The sequence below is a fragment of the Scyliorhinus torazame genome, chromosome 6 (genome assembly GCF_047496885.1).
Source record: "Scyliorhinus torazame isolate Kashiwa2021f chromosome 6, sScyTor2.1, whole genome shotgun sequence".
In the NCBI taxonomy this organism is placed as follows: domain Eukaryota; kingdom Metazoa; phylum Chordata; class Chondrichthyes; order Carcharhiniformes; family Scyliorhinidae; genus Scyliorhinus; species Scyliorhinus torazame.
The window spans coordinates 94,868,447-94,893,772 of record NC_092712.1 but is presented as its reverse complement, the minus strand read 5'-3'; the positions used below and the strand labels follow the sequence as shown (position 1 = coordinate 94,893,772).

Below are 25,326 nucleotides of genomic sequence, written 5' to 3'. Positions count from 1 at the left end.
AAGTCTGATGCACGATCAATTACACAAAGACAAGAGTTGGATGCAATCGAGGCTTTATTACACTAAGGTGTGTGGCCTCGTACAGCAGCTGGCGAAATGGCTGTTGTACGAGGAGCACACATATTTATACTCCGCCTGCTGGGCAGATCCAGCAGGCAGGCAACTACCCCTGTACCTGTAGTACAGGGCCTTACCACAAAGCACCTAATATATAGATCAGTGGTGACTACCACATTCACCCCCTGTTAAAATTGAGTCTGGCGGGGGTGGTGGAGAACTATATACAAGTAGATGTTTTAAAGTACAGAAAAATAATTGAATCCAGTGGGGGTGGAGGAGGGTTATACAGAAGGATGATGGTTTTTTTAAGAGTCCCGATCAAGTTACAAGTTCAATAGGTCCGCAGCCTTGATCTGGACCATAGCCGAGGATGGCTAAGCGGTTCGTGCTGAACACACACTTCTCCTTGTTATAAGTTAGGTTGAGGAGAGTGGCGGTGTGGAGAAATTTGGCAAGGCTGGCATCATGGTCCTGCTGATCGTGGCCGCAGATGGTGACATTGTCTAGGTACGGGAAAGTGGCCCGCAGCCCGTACCGGTCAACCATTCGGTCCATTTCCCGTTGGAAAACCGAGACCCCATTGGTGACGCCAAAGGGAACCCTAAGAAAGTGGTAAAGGCGGTCATCTGCCTCGAGGGCAGTGTATGGGCCTTACGGGTGGGGAGCTGGTGGTAGGCGGATTTTAGGTCGACATTTGAGAAGACTCGGTACTGTGCAATCTGATTGACCATATCAGATATGTGTGGGAGGGGGTATGCGTCGAGCTGCGTGTACCTATTGATGGTCTGACTGTAGTCCATGACATTCTGTGTTTCTCCCCAGTTTTCACAACTACCACTTGGGCTCTCCGGGAGCTGTTGCTGGCCTCAATGATGCCTTCCCGAAGCAGTCGCTGGACTTTGGACCTGATGAAGGCCCTGTCCTGGGCGCTGTACCATCTGCTCCTGGTGGCGACGGGTTTGCAATCTGGGGTTAAGTTTGCAAATAGGGAAGGTGGGTCAACCTTTAGGGTCACTAGGCCGCACACAGTAAGGGGTGGTAGGGGCCCACTGAATTTCAATGTTAGGCTCTGGAGGTTGCACTGGAAGTCCAGGCCGAATAGCAAGGCAGCGCAGAGGTTGGGGAAGATTTGGAGGTGGAAGCTGCTGAACTCCACGCCCTGGACAATGAAAGTGGCTATGCAGTACCCCCGGATCGCCACGGAATGGCAACCGGAGGCCAGGGAGATTCTCTGGTTGGCGGCGTGTACTGCAAGGGAACAGCGTCTTACCGTATCAGGATGGATGAAGCGCTCTGTGCTCCCGGAGTACAGCAGGCAGGAGATCACATGCCCATCGATTTTCACGTTGGTAGAGGCCGTTGCTAGGTTGTGTGGGCGGGACTGGTCAATCGTGACCGAGGCGAGACGCGGCTGGTCATCGATGGTGGCAGACGATGGGGTGCCCGGGGGGCATGGGTCCTGGTATGATGGCGGCACCCACAGGCCACACGTGCTGTGGGGGAAACAAGATGGCAGCGCCTGATGATCCTGGGGAGGACAAGATGGCGGCGCCCACAGGCCGCATGTGGTGGGGGTTGAACAAGATGGTGGCGCCCACGGGCCGTACGTGGTCCAGGGAGGGGAAGATGGCGGCGGTCACTGGCCGTACGTGGGGGGGGGGGTTCGGAACAATAGGGGCGACTGCGCGGGCCTGGCACACCGCAGCAAAGTGCCCCTTCTTGCAGCAGGCCTTGCAAAGGGTGCTCTGGGCCGGGCAGTGTTGTGGGGGGTGTTTTGGCTGCCCATAGAAGTAACATTTGGGGCCCCGGTGTTGGTTGGTTGGTTGCCGCGCGGCATAGGCGTGGGGTTGGCTGAGCGGGGTCACCGATGGGGCAGCCGTCTGCGGAGTCCACAATGCATAGGAGGGGTGGGCCGCGCGGCCGGGATTGTAGGCATGGATGTTGCGCGAAGCGACCGTCAGCAAGAATGCTAGCTTTTTGGTTGCCACGAGGTCGAGTGTGGCCCCTTCTAAGAGGCGCTGGCGGATGTAATTCGACCCTATCCCCGTAACAAAAGCGTCTCTCATGAGCAAGTTCGAGTGTTCCATGGCCGTGGCGACCTGACAATCACAGTCTCTGGCTAGGGGAATTAGAGCACGCCAGAAATCTTCCACTGGCTCACCAGGAAGTTGACTACGAGTGGAGAGGATGTGTCTGGCGTAGAGCGTGTTAGTCCGCTGAGCGTAGTTTTTCTTTAGTAGCGCCATGCCGTCTTCGTAGGTCGGCGAGTCCTGGATAAGTGGAAAGACGTTGGAGCTCAGCCGCATGTAGAGGATCTGAATCTTCTGAGCTTCCGGAATTGGGTCTGGTGCAGACCTGATGTAAGCTTTGAAACAGGCTAGCCAATGTTCAAAGTCCTTTTTGGCGTTGCCTGATTGTGGGTCCAGCTGCAGGCGATCCGGCTTGATGCGGAGGTCTATCTTCTGAAAACTTTAGTGTAATAAATTGATGCATGATCAATTACACAAAGACGAGAGTAGGATGTGATCGAGGCTTTATTACACGAAGATGTGTGGCCTCCTCCAGCAGCTGGTGAAATGGCTGCTGTACGAGGAGCACACATATTTATACTCCGCCTACTGGCCGGAGCCAGCAGGCAGGGAACTACCCGTACCTGCAGTCCAGGGCCTTACCACAAAGCACCTAATATATACATCAGTGGTGACTACCACAAAGCCCACCCCGCTACCGTTACTAGCGAGGAAGGAGAATTTGGCCCGCCGTTTGGGTTCTCTACTCCCGCCAGTTGTCAATGAGACCAAAGAATCCCGCCGCCAGCGAGTGAATGGCCGGAGAAATCCCTGGTTTAGCTAGGGCCACCTATATAAATGTTGCTGGAATGTGGATATTAATAGAAGTTCGATTGCCCCTGAACTGAATGAATATCTGGAGCAGACTTGAGAGACTGAGGGATAAGTTGATGGGGCGAGAGGAGGCTCATGTGGAACATAAACATGGCCAGGAATGGCCTGTTTATGTAATTTGCAGTTTTACTATGAAAATAGGTGGCAGATTCTAATGTATCACCCTAAGTCTAAAGTGGCACTGTTCCACGAGTTTAAATGCAGAAAATCACCAGTCTCCCTGCCCCCCCATTCATGTTTAATCCACCTGCTAAAATTTCTTGCACGGGGACAGGAGAAAATAGCACATTTTCCACCGCTCGCAAAACGCGCTCTTTCCGCTTTCACTTCGCCTGCAAGCGGCAGTTCACGTGACCCGCTGCGCGCGGTGTTTGCCCGTCGCCTGGCAACCGCCCGGGGCCGGAGGTGGGACGCCAGACGGTGGCGAGGGGAAGCCTGTGGGAGGCGGGTGAGTGTCCGCAGGCTGCTCCCGTTTTATTTGCGGCTGGCTCTGGTGCCGGTGCCCGAGGCCGCGGGTGCTGAGCTTTTCCTCGGGCTGGCGTTCTCAACGAGGCGCAGAAAGCTCCTGGCAAAGCTTCGCCGGGAGTAAAGTTATTATTTATGTATATTCAGTGACTGTCCCTCTTACAAACGTGTACGACTAAGTCGCTGAAAACCGTCGCCAAGCTTTCAGGGAAATTATCCGCCCCTAATTTGTGGGTTTGAGAAAACCAGCAACACCATTGGACAGCATTTTGTTTGGAGTTAGACATCTCCGGGTAAATTAATTCATAAGGTTTGTGTGGATTGTTGTTGGCTACCGACATACAGCAGAGCGTCTCTGTAATAGTTTAAAATAGGCACTAAACTGAAGGCATGAATGTATGAAAACCTCAACTGTATGGTTCTCATTTGAACTGAAGTGGCAGCGACTGACCGAGTCATCCAGCCTCGAAATGTTAGCTCCCCTTTTCCTCTTCTCCACGGATGCTGGTAGACCTGCTGAGATTGTCCAGTATTTCCAGGTTGTGGTTCTGATTTGAATCTGGGCCAGTAGGTGTGAACCCAACACCAACAGGCTGAGCACCGATAACAACCATATAAACACAATAATGGTTGGATTTTACATTGTGCTCGCTGCTGACTTCGAAGGGAAGATTGGGGCGGGGGGGGGGGGGAGCACGGTAGTACAGTGGGGAGCATAGTTACTTCACAGCTCCAGGGTCCCAGATTTGATTCCTGGCTTGGGTCACTGTCTGTGCGAAGTTTGCACTTTCTCCCCGTGTCTGTGTGGGTTTCCTCCGGGTGCTCTGGTTTCCTCCCACAGTCCAAAGATTTGCAGGTTAGGTGGATAAGCCATGATAAATTGCCCTTAGTGTCCAAGAAGGTTGGGTGGGGTTACGGGGATGGGATGGAGGTGTGGACTTGGGTAAGGTGCTCTTTCTACGGGCCGGTGCAGACTTGATGGGCTGAATGGCCTCCTTCTGCACTGTCAAATCTATGATCCAGTGGTCCCGGTAACCTGATTTTCCTTTTCCCACAGCAGTTTAAATCTAGTGCTGAGTCGGAAGGGGGGGGGGTGGGTTCTTCAGGCATCAGCAGCAGTGCTGTCAGCAAACAAGGTAGGTAGCCAACCAAGCACGCTGAAGTAATCTCACAGACAGCAAGCCAGGAAGATGAAACCACTAATTTCCCCCTACTTTTAATTAAAATACTCAAATAGCGAAATAAATTATTATAATTTGATTTAGAAATTTAAAATATAAACAAATTGACTTTTTATCATAATGGAGAAATTTGACATTGCGTATAAAATTAGCCTTCAGGTCTTTTGAAGCTGTTTAACAATAATTATTGTGAACCTAGCATAACATTAAAACCCCAGTTATGCCTCATCCAACAAAGTGGAACTTTTTCAAAGGGTTTTTCAGCAAAACCAACAATAGGGCAGCACGGTTAGCACTGTTGCTTCACAGCTCCAGGGTCCCAGGTTCGATTCCCGGCTTGGGTCACTGTCTGTGCGAAGTCTGCATGCTCTCCCCTTGTCTGTGTGGGTTTCCTCCAGGTGCTCGGGTTTCCTCCCACAGTCCAACGATGTGCAGGTTTGGTGGATTGGCCATGCTAAATTGCCCTTAGTGTCCAAGAAAGGTTAGGTGGGGTTATTGGGTTACAGGGATAGGGTGGAGGTGGAGCCTTAAATACGGTGGTCTTTCCAAGGGCTGGTGCAGACGTGATGGGCCAAATGGCCTCCTGCACTGTAAATTCTATGATTCTGTGAAAGTAAAAGTTTTTGTCATTTCACAGATTGCGCAGTGCGGAGATCTCAACAATGCACTCTCTGGTGGAGTGTACAATCACTGTCAGCAACTTAACAATCTCTGCGTTGTTCTGTGCGTGGAATCATAGAAATATAGAAGGAGGCCATTGTGTACGTTCTGGCTCTCTGGAAGAGGTATTCAGATTGTCCCACATCCTTGCCTTTTCCCTGTGGCTCTGCAAATGTTTGCATCCTCAAATATTTATCCAATTCTCTTTGAAAGCCCCATTTGTATCTGACTCCACCACACTCTCAGGCAGTGCATTCCAGATTTCAACCACCCTCTAGATAAAAAATCTTTTCCTTGTGTGCACTTCAGAAGTTGCTCTCAGTGTTGCTGAAATTATAACACTGAGCACTAAAAGTGACAATTTTAGCACACAAAGCAGAAATAGCAACACGGGCGGGATTTACCCACCCCGCCACATGTTTTTTGGTGGCGGAGGTGGCCCGCCAGTGGGATCTACCGGTCCCGCCATTGCCAACGGGATTTCCCATTGACATCAACCCTCATCGCTGGGAAACCCGTGCTCCAGCGTGGGACTGGAATTTTCCGCCGGCGTGAACAGCCGGTAAATTCTGCCCAAACTGTTGCTATTCGACAACGTGATCTTAATTTTTCAGGAAAGCTTAATGTTAGAATTAAACTGCAGTTTTGACAATACCCATATAAATCAATTTTTTCACACTGCCTTTTTAAAAAGAATCCTTGGGTGAGATTTTCCAGCCCTTCCCGTTGACAGGCTATCTTGGCCCCACTGAAGTCAATGCTAATTTGAATGGCTCTCCCATCCTGCTGCCAGGAAAACTACAGTGGGTTTGTCTACAAGGAGAATTCTAGCCCGTATCTTTTGGTTAGATTTTCTGCTCACCAAGATGTCAAATCATGCATAACTGGATGCAGCTGTTGATACAGAGCAAACACCTACTGTTCCAGTGGTGGGCAACCTAGTCTAGTGAAAAGGCCGCATGTGTGACCCTGCTTCATTTCAATGAGCAGTATAGTTGAAATTGGGCATGATCATTAACTATTGCAGTTGAATAAGATTGAATACATTTAATACACGCTGAATATTTCATAAGTATAGAAAATGCTTGCTCACATATTATTAGAATCGTTAGCAACTTAAAGTGGTAAAAAACAAAAATAAATATTCACGCTTGATTGGCTGCAGAGAGAGCCCATGGCTCTCAGAGCCAAGATTGTGTGCAATCAGCACGCGCCTCACTTCATGTGCCCTTGCACACGTGCATATCACTTCAGCCATAACGGTAGAAAAAAAGCAACATGGATGGAAACCAGTGGAATGTGTCAACTTTATGCGTGGGCAACAGTCAACAAAATATCTCTTAGGCCGCACTCAACCCTGATGGGCTGCATGTGCCCCCCACAAGCTGTAGGTTACCCACCACTGGTGTGTTCTGTTTTAATGTACCTTAGTCTTAATTCAGTGGAGCATTTGCCTACTACATTTATTTAAATATTTCCATTTTTTCCAGCAGTCATTCTTTTGACTTTTGAGATTGTCAGATTCCTATTGATATTTGTTGTGATGGAACCGAGCTGGAATTTTAAAAAAAATGTTTTATTCAAGGTTTTCATAAAATATCAATAACAAAATGAAAAAAAGAACCCAACAGGGTTAAGTACAGAACACAATCCAGAAAAGCAACCCCCCATACGCCCCGCCCCCGAACATAAATAATAAATTAACATTAACACCCCGACTTAACCAAACAGGTATAAACACCCCCTCAGACCCTTCAGTGTAAATAACACAAACAATAATAAAGTAACCCCCCACCCCGAGCTGCTGCTGCCATTGACCAATGTCTATCGTTCTGCCAGGAAGTCTAAGAACCGTTGCCACCGCCTAAAGAACCCTTGTACCGACCCTCAAGGCGAATTTCACCCTCTCCAATTTAATGAACCCTGCCATATCACTGATCCAGGATTCCACGCTTGGGGGCCTCGCATCTTTCCACTGAAGAAGAATCCTTCGCCGGGCTACCAGGGACGCAAAGGCCAGAATTCTAGCCTCTTTCGCCTCCTGCACTCCCGGCTCCTCTGCCACCCCAAATATTGCGAGCCCCCAGCCCGGTTTGACCCTGGATCCTACCACCCTCGACACTGTCCTCACTACGCCCTTCCAAAATTCCTCCAGCGCTGGGCATGCCCAGAACATATGGGTGTGGTTTGCTGGGCTCCCTGAGCACCTAACACACCTGTCCTCACCCCGAAAAAACTGGCTCATCCTTGTCCCGGTCATGTGTGCCCTGTGCAGCACCTTAAACTGTATGAGGCTGAGCCTCGCGCACAATGAAGAAGAGTTCACCCTCCCCAGGGCATCTGCCCACGTCCCTTCCTCAATTTCCTCTGCCAACACCTCTTCCCACTTACCTTTTACCTCCACCACTGAAGCCTCCTCCTCCTCCTGCATCACCTGGTAAGTTTCCGAGATCCCCCCCCCGAGCACCCTGTCCTGTACTGTGTGTGGCAGTAGCCGCAGGAATTCCACCACCTGCCGTCTGGCAAACACCCTTACCTGTAAGTACGTGAAGGTGTTCCCCGGGGGGGAGCCCGTACTTCTCCTCCAGCTCACCCAGGCTCGCGAACTTCCCGTCCACAAACAGGGCCCCCAACGTTCGTATTCCTGCCCTGTGCCACCCCGCAAACCCTCCACCTGTTCTTCCTGGGGCGAACCGGTGGTTCCCCCGTAATGGAGTCCATGCCGAGGCCCCAACTTCCCCCCCCCCCCCCCTGTGCCGCCTCCACTGACCCCAAATTTTGAGGGCAGCCACCACCACCGGGCTCGTGGTATACCTTCTTGGAGGCAGCAGCGCCGTTGCCAGTGCCCCCAGGCTCTTACCCATACAAGACGCCGTCTCCAGCCTCTTCCATGCAGCCCCCTCGCCCTCCATCACCCACTTGCGCATCATCGTCGCATTGGTGGCCCCGTAGTACGCACAGAGGTTGGGCAGCGCCAGTCCCCCCCCATCTCTACTCCGCTCCAGGAACATCCTTCTCACCCTCTGAGTCCCTCGCGCCCACACAAACCCCATTATACTCCTGTTAACCTGCCTGAAAAAAGCCTTCGGGATAAACACGGGGAGGCACTGGAACAGGAACAAAAACCTTGGAAGCATCGTCATTTTGATTGACTGCACCAAGGACCCGCCAAGGACAGCGGCACGCGTCCCACCTCTTGAACTCCTCCTCCATTTGCTCCACCAGCCTTGTAAAATTAAGCCTATGCAGGGCCCCCCAGCTCCGCCACCTGGACCCCCAAATACCTGAAGCTCCTCTCCGCCCTTTTTAGTGGGAGCTCGCCAATCCCCTTCTCCTGGTCCCCTGGATGAACTACGAACAGCTCACTCTTCCCCATGTTGAACTTGTAGCCCGAAAAGACCCCAAATTCCCTAAGAATCCTCATTACCTCCGGCATTCCTCCCACCGGGTCCGCCACATACAGCAGCAGATCGTCCGCGTAAAGTGACACCCTATGCTCCTCCCCACCCCGCGCCAACCCCCTCCAGTTCCTTGACTCCCTCAGTGCCATAGCCAGGGGTTCAATCGCCAGTGCAAAGAGCAGGGGGGACAAGGGACACCCCTGTCTCGCCCCTCGGTGCATCCGAAAATACTCGGACCGCCTCCTGTTTGTGGCCACACTCGCCATCGGGACCGCATACAACAGCCTAACCCACCTGACAAACCCCTCCCCAAACCCAAACCTCTTCAGCACCTCCCACAGATACCCCCACTACCCTATCGAAGGCTTTCTCAGCGTCCATCGCCACCACTATCTCCGCCTCCCCCTCCCTCGCCGGCATCATGATATTGTTCAAAAGCCTCCGCATATTCGCGTTCAACTGTCTCCCCTTCACAAACCCCGTCTGGTCTTCATGGATGATCTGCGGCCCTCAATCCTCGTGGCTAAGACCTTCGCCAGCACCTTGGCATCTACATTTAGCAAGGAAATCGGTCTGTAAGACCCACATTGCAGGGGACCCTTGTCCCGCTTCAGGATCACGGAGATCAGTGCCCGGGACATCGTCGGGGGCAAAGCACCCCCCCTCCCTTGCCTCATTGAAGGTCCTGACTAACAGCGGGCCCAACAGGTCCATATATTTTTTATCGAATTCGACCGGGAAACTGCCCCCCCCTCGGTGCCTTCCCCGCCTGCATGCTTCCTATCCCTTTGATCAGCTCCTCCTGCCCAATCGGGGCCCCCATCCCGCCACCAGCCCCTCTTCCACCTTTGGAAACCTCAAATTGTCCAGGAAGCGGCCCATCCCTCCCTCCGCCCGTGGGGGCTCGGATCGGTACAATTCCTCGTAAAAGTCTCTGAAGACCCATTGATGCCAACCCCACTCCGCACCACACTCCCTCCCCTGTCCTTAACTCCCCCGATCTCCCTAGCTGTGTCCCACTTCCGAAGCTGATGCACCAGCATCCGGCTTGCCTTTTCCCCATACTCATAAATCGCCCCCTGGGCCTTCCTCCACTGCACCTCCGCCTTCCTGGTGGTCACCAGGTCGAATTCGGCCTGGAGGCTACGCCTTTTCCTCAACAATCCTTCCTCCGCATACCTCCTGTCTACCCTCACCATCTCCCCCACCAGCCTCTCCCTCTCCCCCCGCTCCCTGTGGGCCCTAATGGAAATCAGCTCTCCCCTCACCACCGCCTTCAGTGCCTCCCATACCATCCCCACTCGGACCTCCCCGTTGTCATTGGACTCCAAGTACCTCTCTATACTTCCTCGGACCCGCTCACTCACCTCCTCGTCCGCCAACAGCCCCACCTCCAAGTGCCACAGCGGGCGCTGTTCCCTCTCCTCCCCCATCTCCAAGTCTACCCAATGCGGGGCGTGGTCCGAAATGGCTATTGCCGAATACTCAGTATCCTCTACTCTCTCTATCAGCGCCCTACTCAAAACGAAAAAGTCGATTCGGGAATAAGCCTTATGGACATGTGAGAAGAATGAAAATTCCCTAACCCCCGGCCTTGCAAATCTCCAAGGGTCCACCCCTCCCATCTGGTCCATAAACCCCCTCAACACTCTAGCCGCCGCCGGCTTCCTACCCGTCCTAGACCTGGAGCGATCCAGTGCCGGATCCAGCACCGTGTTAAAGTCTCCCCCCCATTATCAGGCCCCCCACTTCCAAGTCTGGGATCCGACCCAACATACGCCACATAAAACCCGCATCATCCCAGTTCGGGGCATACACATTGACCAGTACCACCCTCTCTCCCTGCAACTTACCATTTACCATTATGTACCTACCGCCATTATCTGCACAATGCTCGACGCCTCGAAAGACACCTTCTTTCCCACCAAGATCGCCGCCCCTCGATTTTTGGCATCTAGCCCCGAGTGAAACACCTGACCTACCCACCCTTTCCTCAATCTTACCTGGTCTGCCACCTTCAGGTGTGTCTCCTGAAGCATAACCACATCCGCCTTGAGCCCCTTCAGGTACGCGGGCACGGTTAACCGTCCCATTCAGTTCCCTTACATTCCAGGTTATAAGCCGGATCAGGGGGCTACCCTCCCCCGCCGACTAGCCATGACCCCTCCTCGGCCAGCCACGTGCCCGCACCCCACACCCGGCCCATTCCCCACAGCGGCATACCCCCGTCTCGACCCCCCACTCGCTCTAGCTCCTCCTTGACCATAGCAGCAGCAACTCGACCCCACCCCCCCCTCCCTCCCCGGGCTAGGACCCATCCTAGCTGATTTACTCCCCCCATTGCACTCCCGCAAGTCAGCTGACTCCTGCTGACCCCAGCCACACCTGCCTCTCCTTCGACTCCTCCCATTGTGTGGCACACCCTCCTCTCCCGTTCCCCATCCATAGGCTCTCCCTCCTTCCCCTTCCGTTCTAAGCGCGGGAAACAACCCTCGCTTCCCTGCCCCGGCCCTGCCCTCTCCAGTCTTCAGCGCGGGAAAAAGCCCGCGCTTTCCACCTACCCCGCCCCGCCACCTCTGACACAGCTCCTTTTACAGGCCCAGTCCCCTCACCCCTGACTCGGGCCTCCCCCTCCTCCGTGGGGCCCCATCTCACCCCCGGCCACCACCCCTGTTCCGTTTACCTACCCCCCTCCTAGAGCCCCCCCGATCAACCCAACCAAAACAGTGCCCAACCCGCCCCAGCCACCCTCACCAACCCGAAAGAGAAAAACACAGAGAAAAAGAAACCTGGAGCAGTACAAAGGCCCCCCCCGCCCCTCCTCTAGAAAATAAATAAATAAACATAACATATCAACCGCAGTCCCCAATCGCCCATCCCGACCCTCAATCTGTGTCCAACATCTCGGCCTGAACAAAGGCCCACGCCTCCTCCGGAGACTCAAAATAATGGTGCCGGTCCTTGTCGGTAACCCACAGTTGCGCCGGCTGCAACATGCCAAACTTCACCCCCTTCCTGTGCTGCGCCGCCTTCGCTCGATTGTACCCGGTCCTCCTCTTCGCCACCTCCGCACTCCAGCCCTGGTATATTCGAACCTCCGCGTTCTCCCACCTGCTGCTCCTCTCCTTCTTGGCCCACCTGAGCACACACTCCCGATCGACAAACCGATGGAATCACACCAGCACCGCCCGCAGAGACTCGTTAGCCTTGGGCCTCCTCGCCAGCACTCTATGGGCCCCTTCCAGCTCCAGGGGCCCCTGGATGGACCCCGCTCCCATCAGCGAGTTGAACATGGTGACCACATAGGCCCCCAGGTCTGGCCTCTCCAGCCCCTCCGGGAGGCCCAGAATCCGCAGATTCTTCTGCCTCGACTGATTCTCCATCTCCTCGAACCGCTCCTGCCATTTCTTGTGGCGCGCCTCGTGCGCCTCCACCTTTACCGCCAGGCCTAAGATCTCGTCCTCCTTGTCAGAGATCTTTTGTCGAGCCTCGCGGATCGCCACCCCCTGGGCCGTCTGTGTCTCCAGCAGCTTATCAATAGAAGCCTTCATCGGCTCAAACAAATCCATTTTAATCTCTCTGAAGAAGCGCTGGATATCCTCCTGTTGCTCCTCCGCTCAGTGCATCCACGCTGCCTGGTCTCCGCTCGCCGCTATTTTGTCCTTCTTCCCTCGCACCTTCTTCGGGTCCACCACCACCTTTTCTGTCGCCCTGCTCCTAGTTGAAGCCATATACTGATGGGGAGCTGTTGTAGACTCCTTCCCACACCGGGAAACGTCGAAAAAGTGCCGTTGGGGGCCCTGAAAAGAACCCAAAAGTCCGTTTGAAGCGGGAGCTGCCGAACGTGCAGTTTAGCTCCGCATAGCCGCAACCGGAAGTCCGGAGCAGAGCTGGAAGCATATGTACAATAGGTGAAGTTTCAATTCTTTGCATTGGGTTGCACTAAATTGTGACCCCTGAGGTAACTTACTGTTACTTCAGAGGGACGAGCAAGTATGAATTTTTCTTGTTTTATTAAAAAGTAAGAGACAGCACATGGCACAGTGGTTAACACTGCTGCCTCACAGCTCCAGGGACCCAGGTTCAATTCCTTGGGTGACTGTCTGTGTGGAGTTTGTACTTTCTCCCCGTGTCTGCGTGGGTATCCTCCGGGTGCTCCGGTTTCCTCCCGCAGTACTAAGATGTGTAGGTTAGGTGGATTGACCATGCTAAATTTCCCTCTGTGTCCAAAAAGATTAGGTGGGGAATCTGGGTTATGGGGATAGGGTGGAGGTGTGGGATTAAGTAGGGTGCTCTTTCCAAGGGCCAGTGCAGACTCGATGGGCTGTACATTCTATGATTCTATGAAGCAAAGTGTGTAGTAATATTTCAAAATGTATTTTCATTGAAGTTTTCAAATTTTAATAATTAATGCACCAAAGCAAAAAAAAACAGCGATAGGTATCAATGCACATTAGATTCAGCACAACAGAAATTATTACAAGCATAGGAACAAGTAAGACTGTATGAATTGAGGACAACACCCCAAACGTGTTCCCTCCACCAAAGCAGGATACAGTCAACAACACGCCATGGAAAACTAACAGGAATAAAAAACCGAGAACTCCAACGCTAAGGGGAAATTACACTAATACCCACAATGCAAAAGGCCCAAGATTCAGAAGGATATTATCAGATCTCAGCCGGAAGAGGGGAAACTCTGTACCAGACAAGAGGGGGCCATTAGGCTATCCCCCTTGCCACCCCCAAAGTGAAGTACAGCTCCCCTCCCCCAGCACCAGGGAACCCACCCTGACAATCAGGAAAAACAGGTAGGGCTACCCCAAAAAAAAAAACATGGTCCCCCCCCCCCCCCCCCCCCCCCTGCTGAAGCTGCCTAGCCCTAACTGGTGGGGATCTTCCTCGATCACAGCGAGAACAAACTAACCCTACAAGCTCCAACCCCTCACCCCTCTCCCGCACTGCTCATCTTCTATTACATTTAAGATAAAGACTATGCACAAATCTCATATTCAACAATTGGCTTAACATGATATAAACATTTTCTGGATATAAATTGAACATGGGAGAAAGTGAGGTGTTCCTGATTAATGGCAGAGGGCAGGAAAAAAGACGGGGGGAGTTGCTGTTTAGGGTGATGAGAGCTAGTTTCAGGTATTTGGGTATGCAGGCGGTGCGGAGCTGGGTACAGCTGCATAAACTGAACGTGCCTCGACTGTTGGAACAGATGAAGGCAGATTTCAAGAGGTGGGGTGTGCTGTCGCTGGCAGGTTGGGTGCAGACAGCAAAAATTATGGTGCTACCTAGGTTTCTGGTTTCTTTGTCCCCAAGTTGCTCTTTAGGAAAGTCAATGGCTGATCTCCAGGTTTGTCAGGGTGGGAAAGTCCCCGCGGGTGCAGCAAGCCTTTTTGGAATGGGGTTGAGGGATGAAGCTGTCAGTGGTAGTGATATTTGGGGTATTGAAACTTCCAGTGGTCCAGGGGATGAGAGAGTTTGATGTTTTGGTCTCTGCCTCCCTGTTAGCTTGGAGACCGATATTGCTGGGATGGCGGGACTCGGAGCTGCCGAAAGCGGGCGTGTGGGTGAGCGACCTGACAGAGTTCCTGAGGCTGGAGAAGGTCAAGTTTGCTCTGTGAGGGTCAACAGAGGAGTGCACCCAGAGGTGGAAACCATTAATCGATTCCTTAAGGAGTGTCAGGGGTTATGGGGAGAAGGCCCTGTACACAAGAAACAGGACAAATCCCACCCAGCTAATTACCGCCTTATCAGTCTACTCTCCATCATCAGCAAAGTGATGGAGGGAGTCATCTACAGTGCTATCAAGTGGCACTTACTCAGCAATAACCTGCTCATGGATGCTCAGTTTGGGTTCCGCCAGGGTCACTCAGTTCCTGACCTCATTACAGCCTTGGTTCAAACATGGACAAAAGGGCTGAATGCCAGAGGTGAGGTGAGAGTGACTGCCCTTGACATCAAGGCAGCTTTTGACCGAGTATGGCATCAAGGAGCCCTCGCTAAACTGGAGTCAATGGGAATCAGGGGGAAAACTCTCCGCTGGTTGGCGTCATATCTAGCACAAATCTAAAAGGCTATCCAGTCCCACCGCGAGTGCACCTCCTACAACAGTATAAATCTGATCCTATTTCCAGTTCTCTCTAGCTTTGACAGAGTCATCCAGACTCGAAAGGTTGGCTCCTTTCTCCACAGATGCTGTGAGAATAACTGTGATTGTGCAGAATTTTCTGTTTCTGTTTCAGATTCCAGCACCCTTTATCTGATGACACCCTCCTTATTGGATTCAAAACATACTGTCTAGAGAGAAGTTTTGAATGCTTTTTAAAAAATCAGCTTCACTTTGACCACATGTATTAGTTTCGACCCAGTCTGCCTTCCTTTACCTAAAATGACTCAGTATTATTGCTCACTTGTTCTGCACATCTTTCCAAATTGCCTGCAGATTTTCCCCAATATTTCATTTTCACTGTTTGCTGGCTTGTGATGCACACTGAGAATTGTACTATTTGCCTTTCTAGTCCTTGTGGATTTTGTCTTCCAACTTCTATTAAATCCTTACAAACCAGTGCTCTGTTAGAATTTATACAATAATCAGTTTTGGCATGCCCAGTCTGTTAATTCGTCAGTTTAAGGGACATTTGGTGGGTTTATTTTGTGGCCAATGCCTGCTACGTATAGAGGCATATGTGAGGCATACAGAGGGCTGGAGGCCATGACACATGCAGCTGCCAATGATTGCAATGGTGGCAAGGTTGGTGGAGAAACAAAATTGGGAAAGAAAAGGTGAGCCCAACAGCAAAGTTACTCTGGCTGGAGGGATTGTTCCTGTGAGGGATGGGATGGTTTAGGATGGCAAGAGTGGGATTAGGACAGCATGGGAGAGGCGGCATGGGAGGGGTTGATCGGACGATGGAATTGGTTAAATGTGGCAAATTGGCAAGGGCAGTTATTCGATATAACTTCTTGAAAAGAGGAGCACGGTGGCACAGTGGTTAGCACTGCTGCATCAGAGCAGCAGGAATGCTGGTTCAATTCCGGCCTTGGGTGACTGCGTAGATTTTGCACGTATTTCCCCTGTCAGCGTGGGTTTCCTTCGGGTGCTCCAGTTTCCTCCCACAGTCCAAAGTTGTGAGGGTTAGGTGGATTGGCCCTGTAAAATTACCCCTTTGTGTCCAGGCATGTGCAGGTTATGTTACAGCGATAGGGTGGGGTGAATGGGGGAGCGGCAGGGTTGAGACCTGGGTGCAGTGCTCTTTTGGAGGGTTGATGCAGACTCGATGGGCCGAATGGCCTCCTTATGCACTGTAGGGATTCTATGTAAAACTATTTGTTGTGTTAAACTGGAAGAATCAGTCGATTGAACATAGAACATACAGTGCAGAAGGGGGCCATTCGGCCCATCGAGTCTGCACCGACCCACTTTCACCCTATCCCCGTAACCCAATAATCCCTCCTAACCTTTTTGGACACTAAGGGCAATTTTTAGCATGGCCAATCCACCGAACATGCATGTCTTTGGACTGTGGGAGGAAACCGGAGCACCCGGAGGAAACCCACACAGACACGGGGAGAATGTGCGGACTCTGCGCAGACAGTGACCCAGCGGGGAATCGAACCTGGGATCCTGACGCTGTGAAGCCACAGGGCTAGCCACTTGTGCTACCGTGCTGCCCCATAAAAATAAAAATGAAATAAGAATAATTTGGAAAAACTGTCAGATGAATTAAAAGAATAATTGATTTTGTAAATGAAGAGTTCATCTCAGGAGAGACCTTAGAAAGCACTTCTACATACAAAGGGTGGTAAAGGTTTGAAACTTTCCTCCAAAAATGGTAGTTGATGCTAGATCAGTCGTTCATTTAAAACCTTGAGATAGATAAAATGTTGTGATGCAAAGGTATTAAGGGATACGGGCCAAAGGCAGGTATAAGGTGTTGTGCCACAGATCAGTCATGCTCTCATTGAATGGCTAAGCAGTCTTGAAGGGCTGAATGGCCTATTCATGTTCCTAAAACAGTCTTTACTGGAACGCGCATAAACATGGCATGAGGTTTTTGGTTGTGTTAAAAAGTTACTGGGAATACTTTTTCTGTAGTTTAGTGTATTAGTTGCCGATTAATGTTTAGTTGATGTTGATTTTAGTTTGTTTCTTACAGTAAAAATCTTAAAACATGAAATCTTGTGTGATTCTTTCCTTTGATTGCTGGGAAATTCAGTCTTTACCAAGATGGAGCGAGGCGACTCTCTGCGAGCTCTCACAAACAGATCCACTTTTTACTTAACTTATACTCGTTCTAATCTTTTAAAATTTAATTCTAAACCTAACATTATTACTAACCTCTCTCTTTTATCCTCTCACTACACCCTGTATGCTTCATCCGATGCCAGTGCTTTTGTAGTTACATTGTATATGTTGTGTTGCCCTATTATGTATTTTTTTAATTCCCTTTTCTTCTCATGTACTTTATGATCTGTTGAGCTGCTCGCAGAAAAATACTTTTCACTGTACCTTGGTACGCATGACAATAAATAAATCCAATCCAATCCAATCAAAGAACAAACAAAGAACAAAGAAATGTACAGCACAGGAACAGGCCCTTCGGCCCTCCAAGCCCGTGCCGACCATACTGCCCGACTAAACTACAATCTTCTACACTTCCTGGGTCCGTATCCTTCTATTCCCATCCTATTCATATATTTGTCAAGATGCCCCTTAAATGTCCCTATCGTCCCTGCCTCCACTACCTCCTCCGGTAGTGAGTTCCAGGCACCCACTACCCTCTGCGTAAAAAACTTGCCTCGTACATCTACTCTAAACTTTGCCCCTCTCACCTTAAACCTATGCCCCCTAGTAATCCTTTATGGGATTGCAACAAATTGGGGACTCGTCCGGGATCTGAATCCAGAGTCTGTAAAACTGGCACACTGGAATTTTCCAGAATTTAACAAACAACATTTCACATTTACTTTTGCTGTATTCATTGAAAGTAGCCATGTTAGTTTTCTTTTTTTTTCCAATTCCGGGGCAATTTAGCGAGGCCAATCCACCTACTCTGCTCATCTTTGGGTTGTGGCGATGAGGCCCACACAGACATGTGGAGAATGTGCAAACTCCACACGGAAAGTTATCCGGGGCCGGGAATGTTTGCTTTCAATGCTGAGGCAATTCTGGTAAAAGACGAGATGTCTGTTAATGCCTTAGAACTGTTCTCAAGATTAATTTGAAAGCGGTGGCAGAAAGATTAGGCATCAATTTGAAAGTCCAAGCTAAAAATTTAGAAATTGTTGAGGTATTAGCTCAGCACCCATGAGGGAAAGGGTAACTTGTAGCCTGTTAGTAAGATTTCAATTACAAATGAAACAATTTAAATTGGAAAGATATATTGGAAATAAACATAAGGCAAAAACTTGAAGTAGAATTCCAGAGAGAAGAAAATGCAAAAGCCAAGGTTAGAGAGAAAAAAGTTGGGGGGAAAAAGGGAAAACCTTGAACTCCAAAAAGAAAGGAAAATGAGAAAATTTGAATTAGACCGAGAAACTTTTCGATTATGCAAAAGCCTTAATATGTGAAATCTTGTCATGTGATTCTTTATGTTAGTCACTGGGCAATGTATATCTCTTTTTATTGGTCACTCTGGGATACAAATCCAGAAACTATGAAAGGAGACTGTGAGTATGCTGGAATATGCCTAATTTTAAACAATTTCGCAGTTACGTTTGATGATAATTAGCATGGCTATGTATGGTGTTCAGATGTTTCTGGAGAGGGACAACTTGTCGGTAAATGCCTTGCAAAAGTTAATTTGAAGCCTGTGGCTGAGAAAGTAGGGGTTAACTTAAAAATGGGGCTAATAAGGCAGAGTGTTGAAGTATTGGCTCAACACCTGAACACTGAAGAGGAAAAGGGTGTTCCCAGTAGCACTTGGGTTGAGTTAGCAAGAATTTATTTGCATATGAAACAACTTGTGTTTAAAAAAGTTTATTAAAATTGTTTTTATATTTATCAAAACAACCTGAAACAATCAAACAGAAATACACAACACAAGAGAAAAAAAAGCAAAAACACACACCTAATTGACTTTATCACAAAAACTAACCTAACCCCCTAACAGCTGACGGTGACTAACTCTTTAAAAAACGGAATGAATGGTTCCCATCATAGGTAGAACCTCTCCACCAACCCCTTATGTTGCACTTGACCTTCTCCAATGCAGAAATGACATGAGGTCACCCAGCTAAGCTGAGGCACTAGGCAGAGTAGGAGACCTCCACCCAAGCAGAATTCACCTCCGGGCTATCAGCGGGGCAAAGGCATGGACGTCCGCCTTCATCCCAGACTGAATCACTGATGAATCTGACAACCTAAATATGGTCACCAGTGGACATGGATGCAAACCTCCATGGAGTATCTCCGACAGGGTGTCAAAGAAAGAAGCTCAGAAGCTTATCATTATTATTTGGGACAAGATCAGAACATATGTGTATGGTTAGCCGGCCCCCCAGAGCAGCGCTCACATTTATCCTCATCACCATGGACAAAAATGCTCATCCTAACCCGGGTAAAGTGCGTCCTGTGCAAAGCCTTGAATTGAATTCGACTCACTTGAACGCATGAAAACCCTGTGAATAGTCTCACCCCATGGTCACATAATGGTCGCCTCACCAATAAGAATGGGTCCCAATTCACCCTCCCATTTTGTCCCCACACCATTTAATGAAGCAGAATCCGTTGAAAGGATGTGGCCATATATTTCTGAAATAGATCCCCTGTCAAGGCTGAGCTAAAGGCAAAATCATTTTCAACAGGGAAGAGGGTGTCACCAAAAGAATAAGGGATAAGCTTTGTGCGAAGAATCGTGAATTTGAAAATACCTGAAAAGACTGGAACTGGGCAGATTGTCAGTGGCATTTCTGACGAGGGACTCAGAAAATCTCTCCTTAAGCACAAAATTCTTGATCTTGAAATGGCTACTGTTGCTGATTTTCTCCTTGGTTCAATTGCTCGGTTTTACTACCTTTGCTCTCGAGTCGCCAGGTATCATAGAATCATAGAATTTACAGTGCAGAAGGAGGCCATTTGGCCCATCGAGTCTGCACCGGCTCTTGGAAAGAGCACCCTACCCAAGCCCATACCCACACCCTATCCCCATAACCCAGTAACCCCACCCAACACTAAGGGCAATTTTGGACATAAGGGCAATTTAGCATGGCCAATCCACCTAACCCGCACATCTTTGGACTGTGGGAGGAAACCGGAGCACCCGGAGGAAACCCACGCACACACGGGGAGAACGTGCAGACTCTGCACAGACAGCGACCCAAGCCGGGAATCGAACCTGGGACCCTGGAGCTGTGAAGCAATTGTGCTCACCACTATGCTACCGTGCTGCCCATCTTTATGATCATATCTTTATGATACCGCCACGAGGTTCAAGTCCGAGTAATGATCAATAACCCACTACACCGATTAGTAAGATTTAAATCAAAGCACATTTATTATCACAAAAACTAACCTAACCCCCTAACAGCTGACGGTGACTAACTCTTTAAAAAATGGAATGAATGGTTCCCATCATAGGTAGAACCTCTCCACCAACCCCTTATGTTGCACTTGACCTTCTCCAATGCAGAAATGACATGAGGTCACCCAGCTAAGCTGAGGCACTAGGCAGAGTAGGAGACCTCCACCCAAGCAGAATTCACCTCCGGGCTATCAGCAGGGCAAAGGCATGGACGTCTGCCTTCATCCCAGACTGAATCACTGATGAATCTGACAACCTAAATATGGTCACCAGTGGACATGGATGCAAACCTCCATGGAGTATCTCCGACAGGGTGTCAAAGAAAGAAGCTCAGAAGCTTATCATTATTATTTGGGACAAGATCAGAACATATGTGTATGGTTAGCCGGCCCCCCAGAGCAGCGCTCACATTTATCCTCATCACCATGGACAAAAATGCTCATCCTAGCCCGGGTAAAGTGCGTCCTGTGCAAAGCCTTGAATTGAATTCGACTCAGTTGAACGCATGAAAACCCTGTGAATAGTCTCACCCCATGGTCACATAATGGTCGCCTCACCAATAAGAATGGGTCCCAATTCACCCTCCCATTTTGTCCCCACACCATTTAATGAAGCAGAATCCGTTGAAAGGATGTGGCCATATATTTCTGAAATAGATCCCCTGTCAAGGCTGAGCTAAAGGCAAAATCATTTTCAACAGGGAAGAGGGTGTCACCAAAGGAATAAGGGATAAGCTTTGTGCGAAAAATCGTGAATTTGAAAATACCTGAAAAGACTGGAACTGGGCAGTTAAAATTTCTAAGCTAAGTCCTTAAAACTAACCAACTTCCCCTCCATGAACAGGTCTTCAAACCGCTCCAGACCCTTCCCATCCCAAGATTTAAAAGTTGAGTCCAAACCAACTGGTAGGAAAAGGTAATTATTACATATAGTGATTCAGAGTCTATTTTGAAAAGTGAAAATCCTGATAATGAATTAATGTTTGACTTCAAAGAAGAACAAAGGAAATTCTTGAATCCGGAGGATTTCTTCTTGGACTACAATTCACAGTTGCCAACATCCAGGAGGTTGCCAGCAATCAGTAATGTTGTTCTTGATCAGACCAAACAAATTGTAAAACCTTTGAGCCTGTTGTAAATACTGTCTCAGGATCTAGACTGTACGCAAACCGATATAGATTTTTAAAAGGGTAGCACGAAAGGTGCAAAATCACAACAGAATCTTTTAAACTGAGCGCACGGATATACTGTATAGCCTAGGCAAAATGAAAAAGGCGATCTTTTGCAAAGATTGAAAGAAAATGAATTGACCAGTGATAAAAAAACACTCATTTGCTGGAGATTTGGAAATCTTAAGACCTCATACTAGCTGGACTTAAATCTCAATTGTTACTTTAGGATAGCAGTTACAGTTTAAGCCGTATAATGTTGCTCAGACAAAATGTTTAGTGGTGAAATGTAACAATAGGGGAAAGAATATTAGTAGTATCGTATGTAGTAGATTAGTTGTTAAGTGTTTACAATGTTGTATTTTGACAGTGTTGCCATTAATGCTTTTTCTGATTTTTGGTGTTGTAACAAGATTTTATACAAAAGTTTTGTTTTAAACTGGAGGTTTAACAGAATGTTCTGAATGGAGTTGATGTGATCATGCCAATTCTGCTGGGAAAGAGGCCCATGTGATCTTCAACCAGATCTATAAAATAATCAAGTGACAAGTTTTCACACTTTGACACAGTTTTTCTGGTAAAAGACATATAAGACTGTGAGAGACCTAGAGAGGGAGACAGAAACAGCTGCTGCTGTATAAGATGGAGGGAAGCTTTTCGTGCGAACCACCAAGCAGGATGTTTGAGGCAAGTGGTTCTCTCTTCAAAGATAAATTACTTGTGGATATTTAAGAAACCGAAGTGTCACCGGTGTGGGCTTTGCAGCTGTTTGAGGGTACTTAGAAAATTGCAGAAACGGCTTTTGAAGGACAGAAGATTGGTGTGGCAGGGAGAGGGGAGTCTGCAGAAAAGTGAGATGGAGCTTGAAACTGAATCTTCACAACTGCATAACTGCAGGGAGTGGTGTTAAATAATTTGGTTGTGTTAGTTAATGGGGAAAAACCTTTTATGTATTTTGGTGTATTTCTAGTCTAGATTGATTTTTGTTTGTCACAGTAAAAGTTTTAAAACGTGATATCTTGTCATGCATTTCTTTCGATCTGGCAGTGGGAAATTGATCTCCTTTTTTGAAAGTTATTGGGCTCTACAGAGATTATCTCTACAGGAATTGTAACAATATAACATTTGTTTTATGTTTGTAATCTGCAAGATTGTAATCTATAGATATAAAAGCTTGCGATAATGTAGTGCCTTTCTTGACATAGGGACGCCCCAAAGTATTTTTGAGTTAATAAACTATTTTTGAGTATATTCATTGTTTTTTAAAATAAATTTAGAGTAACCAATTCTTTGTTTTCCAATCATGGGGTAATTTAGCGTAGCTAATTCACCCAACCTGCACATCTTTTTGAGTTGTGGGGGTGAGACCCACGTAGACACGGGGAGAATGTGCAAACTCCACATGGACAGTGATCCGGGGCCAGGATAGAACCCTGGTCCTCGGCAGCGTGAGGCAGCGGTGCTAACCACTGTGCCACGGTGCAATATTCATTGTTTTTCATTTTGATCCCATCCTTAAAGTTACAAAGACAATCCGCAAAGTGGACCTTTCAAGCCCGTAATCCATCTCATTGCTTGCTCTGAAAACCAGTTCAAAATCAAATTGAATCCAATTCAGGGTCTCCACAAGAGCATGTACTAGATCCAAGCTGACAAGAAAAGGCATTGCACCTCACCTTGGGCTTAATGTGACGCTTGATCTTAGCCAAAATGAAGGAGCCAATTTGTACTTGACAAGCTCCCACACACAACAATGTGATAATGACCAGATAATCTGATTTAATGACATTAATTGAGGGTTAGAGATTGGCTGGGGCACCGGGCACCTCCTTATTATTTTTTAGAAATAGAGTGATACAGCACAGAAAGAGGCCATGCTGTCAAATATGCTTGTGCTAGCCCTTTGAAAGAGTTTTCCAATTAATTACATTTAATTACATTCCTCATAGTTTGCAAATTTTCCTCCTTCATAGATTTATCCAAATCCCTGTTGAAAATTTTTATTTAATATGTTTCTCCATCCGTGCAGTGCACTCGAGATCCCAAAAATTTCCCCGTAATTACTCAATCAATACCCAGTGAATGGGAGCTTCTGCACCACCCGGGTAGGTGAATGTAGCCTAGTTTAAAGAGTCATCAATTTATGGCATCTCCAAAAGCATTGTGTGGAGGTGAGTGCTGAGATAGATTTTGAATTAAGCCTCCAAAATGGGACTTTGGCTCAGAGGCAAGGTTAATAGTGTTATGCCACCATTGATGCCTGATGTAGGTGGAGGCAGTGGCGAAGTGGTATTGTCGTTGGACTAGTGATCCAGAGACCAGACTAGTGATCCAGAGACCTGGGGACCCAGGATCTAATCCCACATGGCAGATGGTGAAATTTGAATTCAATAAAAAAATCTGAAAATAAAAGTCTAAAGGTGACCATGACACCATTGTTGATTGTCGTAAAAACCTATTTGATTCACATAGTCCTTTAGGGAAAGGAATCTGTCGTCCTTACCTGGTCTGGCCTACATGTGACTCCAGATCCGCAGCAATGTGGTTGACTCTTAAAATGCCTTCAGGGATGGGCAATAAATGCTGGCCTCCAGCAATGCCTACATCCCATGAACAAATAAAGAAAAAATATATATTAGTAGCGTAGCTCCTTCATCAGGTTACGCTCTGAAAGCAAGTGATTCCAAATAAACCTGTTGGACTTAACCTGGTGTTGTAAGTCTCACTGTAACCTTTTGGACACTTAAGGGGCAATTTAGCATGCCAATCCACCTAACCTGGACTGTGGGGGTAAATCAGAGCACCCGGAGGAAACCCACGCAGGCACAGAGAGAAAGTGGAAACTCCACCCAGACAGTCACTCGAACCCGGGTCCCTGGAGCTTTGAGGCAGCAGTGTTAACCATTGTGCCACCTTGGGTGAGAAGAATATAAAAGATGAGTAAAACTTTTAAAAAATCATTCATGGGATGTCGGCATCACTGGCAAGGCCAGCATTTGTTGCCAATCACTGAATACCTTGAACTGAGGGCAGTTAAGACTCAACCACATTGCTGTGGATCCGGAGTCATATCCAGGCCAGACGACGTACGGTTGGCAGATTTCCTTCCCTAAAGGACATTAGTGAACCAGCTGGATTTTGTTTTTAAACAATATTCGGACGTTAGTTGTCATGGTCACCATTACTGAAACAAACTTTCTATTCCAGATGTTTTAAGTGAATTTAAATTCCACCAGCTGCCTTGTTAAGAATTGAATCCATATTCCACAGCATTAGGCTGGGCCTCTGGATTACTATCCAGTGATATTACTTCTGTGCCATCATCTCCTCCCATCTTGCTTACTTTACAGTTCATCATGAAATTCTGTAGCCTGAGTTGTCTCTGCATACGAAAGTTAGTGATGACAGTGCTGTGATTGGAAAAGTCAAGTGACTATTAAATAATGTGCTGGCTAGGTTGTTACTTCTGGCAAGCTGTCAAGTGAATGGACAGCATTATAAAAGTCCTCAAATGTATTGGAATAGATATCCACTAGATAGGGTACTATATGTACATTATTGAAAGGCTAGCCCATTTTAAGGCCCAGAGCTAATTGTTTACACCCATTCATTCTTTGCAGATCAGCTCAGCTATTTGTTTGGCTGTATGTAGGTTCAACAGATGTATACGCATTCAGCTGCCTTTAAAAACACTAATGGATTCTGAAATACAGAGTTTGCTTTTACAGATTTCCTCTGAATGTGAGTTGACGGTTTTGACAGTTTTATGATACTTTTAACAGGTGTGATAAAAAGGAAAATAAAAAACTCGCTTTATTTTTAAATTGGAGTCATGGTTTGGGAACAACAGTTCCGTTGGGCTTGGGCATTCTGTGCATGTGCCAGCCTGGAAATGGCCGCATCTACGCAGTTCGTGCTTTTTATATTTTTGTGCATTTGCTGACTGGGAAT

At 48.3% G+C, this 25,326-nt stretch overlaps 1 protein-coding gene across 7 annotated transcripts in view; it reads left to right on the top strand.

The window, feature by feature from the left end:
- Window positions 1-3,304: 3,304 nt before the first annotated feature.
- The window catches only part of armc3 (armadillo repeat containing 3), a 212,604-nt gene continuing 190,582 nt past the window's right edge, over window positions 3,305-25,326 (top strand). For 2 of the 7 annotated variants that reach the window (XM_072508493.1, XM_072508499.1), the window contains exons 1-2: window positions 3,423-3,738; window positions 21,051-21,122. The gene's annotated coding sequence lies outside the window, so the exon portion shown is untranslated. The other 5 variants (XM_072508495.1, XM_072508497.1, XM_072508496.1 and 2 more) reach the window with 5 other exon arrangements.